The sequence below is a fragment of the Fukomys damarensis genome, unplaced genomic scaffold, assembly GCF_012274545.1.
Source record: "Fukomys damarensis isolate Sample0158 unplaced genomic scaffold, DMR_v1.0_HiC HiC_scaffold_14, whole genome shotgun sequence".
NCBI classification, from domain to species: Eukaryota; Metazoa; Chordata; class Mammalia; order Rodentia; family Bathyergidae; genus Fukomys; species Fukomys damarensis.
The window spans coordinates 6,973,568-6,980,852 of NW_022900926.1; the positions used below are offsets into that span (position 1 = coordinate 6,973,568).

The window sequence follows — 7,285 nt, forward strand, 5'->3', positions numbered from 1 at the left end:
AACTCAGTTGGTCCTTATGCTTGTAAGGCAGGTGGCAGAACCACTGAGCTAAATCTCTGGCCCACGCCTAGCATCTTTTTAATAAATTGGTCCTGAAAATTACACGATGCAGTGCTTCCCTATTAGCCATGAAAGACGTGGTCCAGGACTCTGTGGGTACCTGAAACCTAGGAGCCCATACGCATTGTACGCATATTACGCTTTTGCCTGTGACAGAGTTTCAGTTATAAGTTAGACACAGCGAGAGACTTAACAACAGTGAGTAACAGTTGCGGAGAGCAGTCAGATGTAGCTGTAGCATGGGCTGGGATGGCCTTGCCAGCCTCCCTCTTACGGGGTAAAGGGTAGCTGATGACAGGTCCAGCGGGTCTGACAGCTGATGAACCACTGAGCTAAATCTCTGGCCCACGCCTAGCATCTTTTTAATAAATTGGTCCTGAAAATTACACGATGCAGTGCTTCCCTATTAGCCATGAAAGACGTGGTCCAGGACTCTGTGGGTACCTGAAACCCAGGAGCCCATATGCATTGTACGCATATTACGCTTTTGCCTGTGACGGAGTTTCAGTTGTAAGTTAGACACAGCGAGAGACTTAACAACAGTGAGTAACAGTTGTGGAGAGCAGTCAGATGTAGCTGTAGCATGGGCTGGGATGGCCTTGCCAGCCTCCCTCTTACGGGGTAAAGGGTAGCTGACGACAGGTGCCGGATGCTGCGTGGGGCTCACGTTCCAGGTGGCGAGAGATGTCTCAGTGCTATTCGGAGTGACGTGAGTGCAAGAGGTAGTGTATGGTTCCAAGTTCGATCCCTGGTACCCAAAAATTTAAATACATAAATTAAGTAAATAACCAGGCAGGGCTGGGGATGTAGCTCAGTGGCACCGCGCCTGCCTCACAAGGGCAAGTGCACGGGTCATTCATCGCCGGGATTTTATTATTTTCAGTTGACCCACAGGGAACTGAAACCATACGAAGTAACAGCCAGAGAAAGTGAAACTGGCTAATGGGGGATACATCAGAAACAAAACAAAAACCAAAAAATAACTACAATTAAAATTCACTTAGCCTGTTTGGTAGTCTCTTGATAACTACGCTATTCATAACATTCATTCAAAGTGAAACGAATTCATAGTCTGTCTTAAAGATACTTAAAGTAGTATTGATTCTACTAAAATGGAGTTTCTGACAGGAATTTACCGGATCGAGCTATTTGGCTGTGTAACAATTCAATGTAACCGGATTTTATCTGTAAGAACGTAGAAGAGGAAGAAGCATAGAGTGGTTCAGTTAATGTATTAAAACTGGCAGAAACGATGCTTTACAGCATGTTTTTTGTAACAAAGGGAAGTTAGAATAAAAAGTACTTAGACCTAGATTGTGTCATGAAAGACCTGATTTGAAAGTTGAAATAGACTTAATGAAATTTGTTTCCTTCACATAATGTTGATCTACCGGCATAGCATTTTCTGAAGCACATTTTGGTGGACTGTGGCGGTCCAGCCATCACAGCACGAACATGCCTGAGTCGGGGAGTGAGGATTGGGAAAGGAAGGAACACTCCTTAGTTGAAATAGACTTAATGAAATTTGTTTCCTTCACATAATGTTGATCTACCGGCATAGCATTTCCTGAAGCACATTTTGGTGGACTGTGGCGGTCCAGCCGTCACAGCACGAACATGCCTGAGTCGGGGAGTGAGGATTGGGAAAGGAAAGAACACTCAAGCCTGAGTGGAGACCAAGAGAAATCTGCTTTATTTCACAGAAACAGCTCCTTTTATAGGCTCCCATCAACAGGAAGCTTTTAAGGGCACACAACAACAAAAAACACCAAGTAATTTTTTTTCAAAGACCGGATTTCCTGACTCTTACAGGTAACATCAGGTCTTTGGCTAACGAGCTTCCTGTTGTGTCAGGGTGATTTCCTGACTCTTACAGATAACATCAGATCTTCGGCTAACGAGTTTCCTGTTATGTCAGAGTGAAAGAGTTAAAACAAGCTTAACAAACAGTTTCCTTGAAAAGTAGCAAATGTTGATGTCTTAATTATACAGGAAGAAGTTATTTTCCAAATGTCAAACTCCAGTGGGCCATGACTGGGCCCCGACAGTGGACATGGCCTTCGGGCTGCTGACCAGTGAGGGTGGTGACTGCAGGCCGCAGGGCCGGCAGTGCGGTACCTGAGCGGTGCCATGCACAGGACTAGGAGCGTGAGCACGAATGTATTGCGGGAAACAGGCTTTCGTTCCTAAGTTCACATCATCTGGAACTTAGCTGGTTCATTCATTTGTCCAGAAAACATTTAGCAGGCCTTTGCCATGCACTGGACCACGCCAGCATCAGGAAGAAGGACGTGAGTGAGGGCGGTTGGCCTTTAACCCCTGACTCGGAATGGACAAAATCGGCGGTGGTTCCTGGGCTGAAGTGCGGTGATCTGCGGGACGCTCCCGAGAGTGCTGCCCTGGAGCGCAGTGCGCAGGACACAGTGTCGGGGCGCGGAGCAGGGAGCCCGTGTGGTTCCTGGAGCTCTGCTTCCGTGTCACTGACCTCATGGCTGTCCTGAGCATCCAGGCTGCAGCTGCTTTCCCAGGCTGGAGAGGGGCTTACGGGGCGGGAGGTCCTGGGCTCTCTGACAGAGATTTACAGGGTTTTTGCCCTGCTTGTGAAGTAGCTCACTGAGTGTGTATTCAGATTAACAGTTGCGGGTGTCTGCATCAGTCAAACGAGCAGCCTCGGAGTAGAGACCGTCAGCGTGTACACTCTGGGCGAACTGGGACTTATGTCATTGACAGTGTTATGATAATAGCGTGGAGGGGCTTATGGGACTGTGAAGTACCTGAAAACCTCGGTAAATGTGACTAGCCCGTTCCGTATACGTGCAATAGATTCTTCTTTGTTGGAAAATCCTTGGTAATGTAGTTTTAGAAGAAGTTTTTGCAAGATGGGTAGTCAAATAACTATAATTAGGGCCAGGGATTTAGCCCAGTCGTTCCGCTGCCTGCCTTGCAAGTGTATGGTTCCAAGTTCGATCCCTGGTACCCAAAAATTTAAATACATAAATTAAGTAAATAACCAGGCAGGGCTGGATGTAGCTTGTTCCAAGTTCGATCCCTGGTACCCAAAAATTTAAATACATAAATTAAGTAAATAATCAGGCAGGGCCGGGGATGTAGCTCAGTGGCACCGCGCCTGCCTCACAAGGGCAAAGTCCTGAGTTCAGTCCCCAGTGACATCAGAAACAAAACAAAAACCAAAAAATAACTACAATTAAAATTCACTTAGCCTGTTTGGTAGTCTCTTGATAACTACACTATTCATAACATTCATTCAAAGTGAAACGAATTCATAGTCTGTCTTAAAGATACTTAAAGTAGTATTGATACCATTGTTTTTGTATACTGTGCTACTGCTTATGTAACTGTGGGATTGTAAAAGTATTGAATCATTTCAAACTGTTTACTTAGCTAGAAGAAATCCAAGTAAAATAAAAATATTGTCAATTTTGCCTCTCTGGACTCTTTTTAGCAGCATTAAAAATCCTGATTCAAATGGAAAATGTTAGATAAATGGCAGATCTCCGTGGACTGTCAGAGATGTGGACACCTTCTATACAAAGAATCCAAGGTCAAGAGCAGTCTTTGTTACAGTAACATTCATATTTCTAGATTTTGACGTCACAACGCTACAGAAGTGGATACAACTTCCATTAATGTTTCAGTGTGTACTGGGCACAAGTCACTAAAATGAAAATGATAGGCGTTGACCCTTCTGTTTATTGTAGCAATATGCAGTTCCCTAATTCAACTTAAATTAACAATGAAAATATCTAAGTCCACTAATTAGGAAGAATCAAATACTCATTGTATGATTAGTTATTTAAAATATTACAAGTGGAGATGGACCCACAACTAAGCATCATGCATTAATTAAACCAACCCTACATCAAATACTACTTTTGTAAATTTTTAAAGTTTTATTTTTGCTCTGCCCAAATACCTGAGAATACCAAAAGAGGAAAGATGTATCCTGACACAGTTTCAGAGGTTGGTCCGTGGTGAGCCAACTCTGCTGCCTTTAGGCCTGTGGGAAGGGCAGGAGCATCACGGGATGGTGGCAGAGAAAGGCTGTTCATCTCCCTGCAGCCAGGAAACAGAAGGGGAAAGACCCAGAGGAGAGGGGGCTTGAGTATGATAGACCCTTCAGAGGCATCCATGCTGCTAATAAGTTCATCAGTGGGTTAATGCATTAGTAGGCTAGCGCCCTTGCGATCTGGTCACCTGTCTAGCACCTGGCTCTGAATATTGCCGCCTTGGGGCTCATAATAAATGAGTCTTTGAGGGGACGCTTGATAGGTAATCATAACAGCATTCAAATATATACAGTATTAAAACCCCCAACTCATGCCTATCCTGCCCCCCACCCCTTGGTTCAGTACTGGGGTTAGAACCTAGGGCCTATCCCTAACCCTAGGGCCTCATGCATGTTGGTCAAGCACCGTACCACCAAGCCACATCCCAGCCCTCTTTTCTATCTTTTCCCTACCTCTGTCAATAGCAACCCCAACCTTTCACTTGCTCAGGTCAGAAATCTTAGTCATCTTTGAGTCTTGTCTGTTAGACTTCCCGTGTAGCCTCTTAGCAAGTGGCTGGCAGTAGCTTCCAAATACATCCAGAATCTAAGCACTTCTCATCACTTGTACTTTTATTATCTTGGCCAAGTTCCCATGATTTCTTGTCTACATTACAGCAGTAGCTTCCTTTTCTCCTTGTTCACTTATAGTCTGTTCTCCACACAGTTACACCAATAGACCAACCATTTAGGCCTGAGCCTTCTGTTAGGCCTACAGGCTCTGCATTCATCTCCCAGATTCACACAAAATGTTTTGGCATAAAGGTGTTACCTACCATAAGGGACCTGAAACAAAAAGGAGTTTGTTCGTCTCGGTGCCCAGTGTCTCTCCCTTATGAGGCACCCGTCCTCTCTTGTGACGGGTCTTGCTAAAATGGCCTCCTTTGAAGTTCTTTCTAAAATACTAAATTGGGTCAGAGGGTGTAGCTCAGTGGTAAAGCGCTGACCTAGCATATACAAGGCCCTGGCTTAGCACTGTGAAAAGGAAAACCAAAAATTAAATTAATTACACATCTTTCTTGCTTATGAAGACCTCACCATTTACCTTCAAGATTACTTTCACAAGTGTATCAGTCATTTTTACTGGCGGTGTGAACTGGGGACATCTTCCAAAATCTCTTTACCCTTAAAATCCAGGTTCACATGGTACCACCTTTCTGAAATCTCTGAAATCTCCCACACTTAACTAGGCAATTTTGTTTCAGTTTCAATCTGGCGTATTTTAGTTTCCCACTATAGCCAAGATACAATGGAGTACTTCTTAACTTTCTTATTTTAAGATTTTTGAGAGTTGGGGAGTTTATTTTTATTTTTATTGCCCTAGCCTTATGATAATTCATGTTACTGGTCAGTAAGTGTGCTTTAACCACTGAATACCTTAAAATGTTAACATCACAAACCAATGTCTGACAGATGTTTTTGTTTTTTATTTTTTGTTTTTTTGTTTTTGTACCAGAGATCGAACTCAGGACCTTGTGCTTGCCAGGCAGGCCGTAGAACTACTGAGTTAAATCCCTGGCACCCCAGAAGATGTTTTTTAATCCAAAAAATCAAAAGTTAGTCTGGATTCAGCTGACCTTCCTCTCCTGATGTCCTCTCAGCAGGATATATGGCCAAAATAACTGTGAAACTTCATCTTGTTTCCAAAGAATCCATCCACACCAGTCGTTTAAAGCATCTCATAACCAAACGTAGAGGGCGGTGGGACAGAATTGTATGGCTCCTGCCATCTTGCTGGCTTTTTTATTTATTTTTTTAACCCTTTACCTCTCTCCTTCCCTTTGAAATAAGTTTCTCATTGCACCTGTTTCAACATTCTCTGCAGCCTTGGCTTTAGCCAGCATGTGTGGCCCACAAGAAATCAGCTAATTGAGAGCCTTTCTCTAACTGTGGTGAACCTTTTAGAGACCACGTGGCAGATTGCGACCCCACACCCACTTTTTATCGCAAAGTGCCAACACCTTTTAACTTTGAACAGTGAGGTTTTAGTTTAGAAAAAACAACTCTACATGAACTTTTTTTTTTTTTTGTATGGGGGATTGAACTCGGGTCCTTGCGCTTGCAAGGCAGTCAGCAGAACCACTGAGCTAAATCCCCGGCCAACATGAACGTCTTTTGTCTTAAAAGAAAAGCCATAATGTGTGCTGTGCCATAGGTTCGACCCCGCTGCTCTCGACATTGTCTCTGCTAAGGGGATTCTCTCAGTTCTGAGTCCAGCTGGTAAGAGCAGCTTCTGCTTGACACACCTTCCCGAGAAAAGAATACGTGGTGTTTTGCAAATTATGTAAATTCCCTAAAAGTGGGTTAAGACAACAAAGTATTCTAATTATCTATGGTACCTGGGCTTCCTGGTTCCAGTGCCCATCCATTTACCGTCCCACCCCCCTGTCCTCCAGGTGGTTATTCTCAAGCCTTAGTACGCTTCAGGACCACTTGGTGGGCTTCTTCAGAACTACCAGACCCACACCCCACATTCCTGATGCAGCAGGTTTCAGGGTGGGGCCGGAGTTCGTATTTCTATTTTCCACGTGCCATGGGTGCTGCCTGGCTTAGGATCACACTGGAAGCACGCCCATCACAAGTGCTTCTTAAATTTGGCTACACTGGGCAACTAATATGTCCAGGCCACCATCAAGCAAATGTACTTTGAATCTCAGATTAGAGTCCATGCCTCAGTGTTTAAAAAAACAAAAAGCAACTCTCCAGGTAATTACAGCGTACAGTCAATTCTGAGAACCTGTGGCCTACAATTCTGCTTTGGGCCCTGTTAGAGCAGCATCTTGAAAAACCCATCCTGTGGTACCTGAGATGATCTATGCTATTATAGGGGTAACACAGGACTTCTTCACTGAGGTCACTCAAGTGAAGTGACAACTGGCTGGATTAGTAAGAGATACAAGCATTCAAGTGTGTTTACCACTATTGTTTTAGGTGACACGAAAGCCTTCAGGATGAAAACTCGAGATCCAGGATGAACCTTGGAATTCTGTGAAGCTTAGACTGTCATGCATAACTAGGACTGGACAGAAGCTATGACTTCATAGCTGTAGACGGAGTGGGGACCTAGGGAGGCCACTTGTTTAGATCTTGGCCTCGGTGCAGCGTCCCTTCTCCCCAGGGGAGGGGCAGGGCTCCGTAGATGAAGTCCTAGTGATCCAT

The 7,285-nt window shown here is 44.3% G+C and overlaps 1 protein-coding gene across 1 annotated transcript in view; it reads left to right on the plus strand.

Moving 5' to 3' along the window:
• Hint3 (histidine triad nucleotide binding protein 3) overlaps positions 1 to 1,555 on the plus strand; it is a 13,329-nt gene extending 11,774 nt beyond the window's left edge. The window contains exon 6 of the mRNA XM_010625758.2: positions 1,460 to 1,555. The gene's annotated coding sequence lies outside the window, so the exon portion shown is untranslated. The remainder of the gene's footprint in view (positions 1 to 1,459) is intronic.
• Positions 1,556 to 7,285: the final 5,730 nt, after the last annotated feature.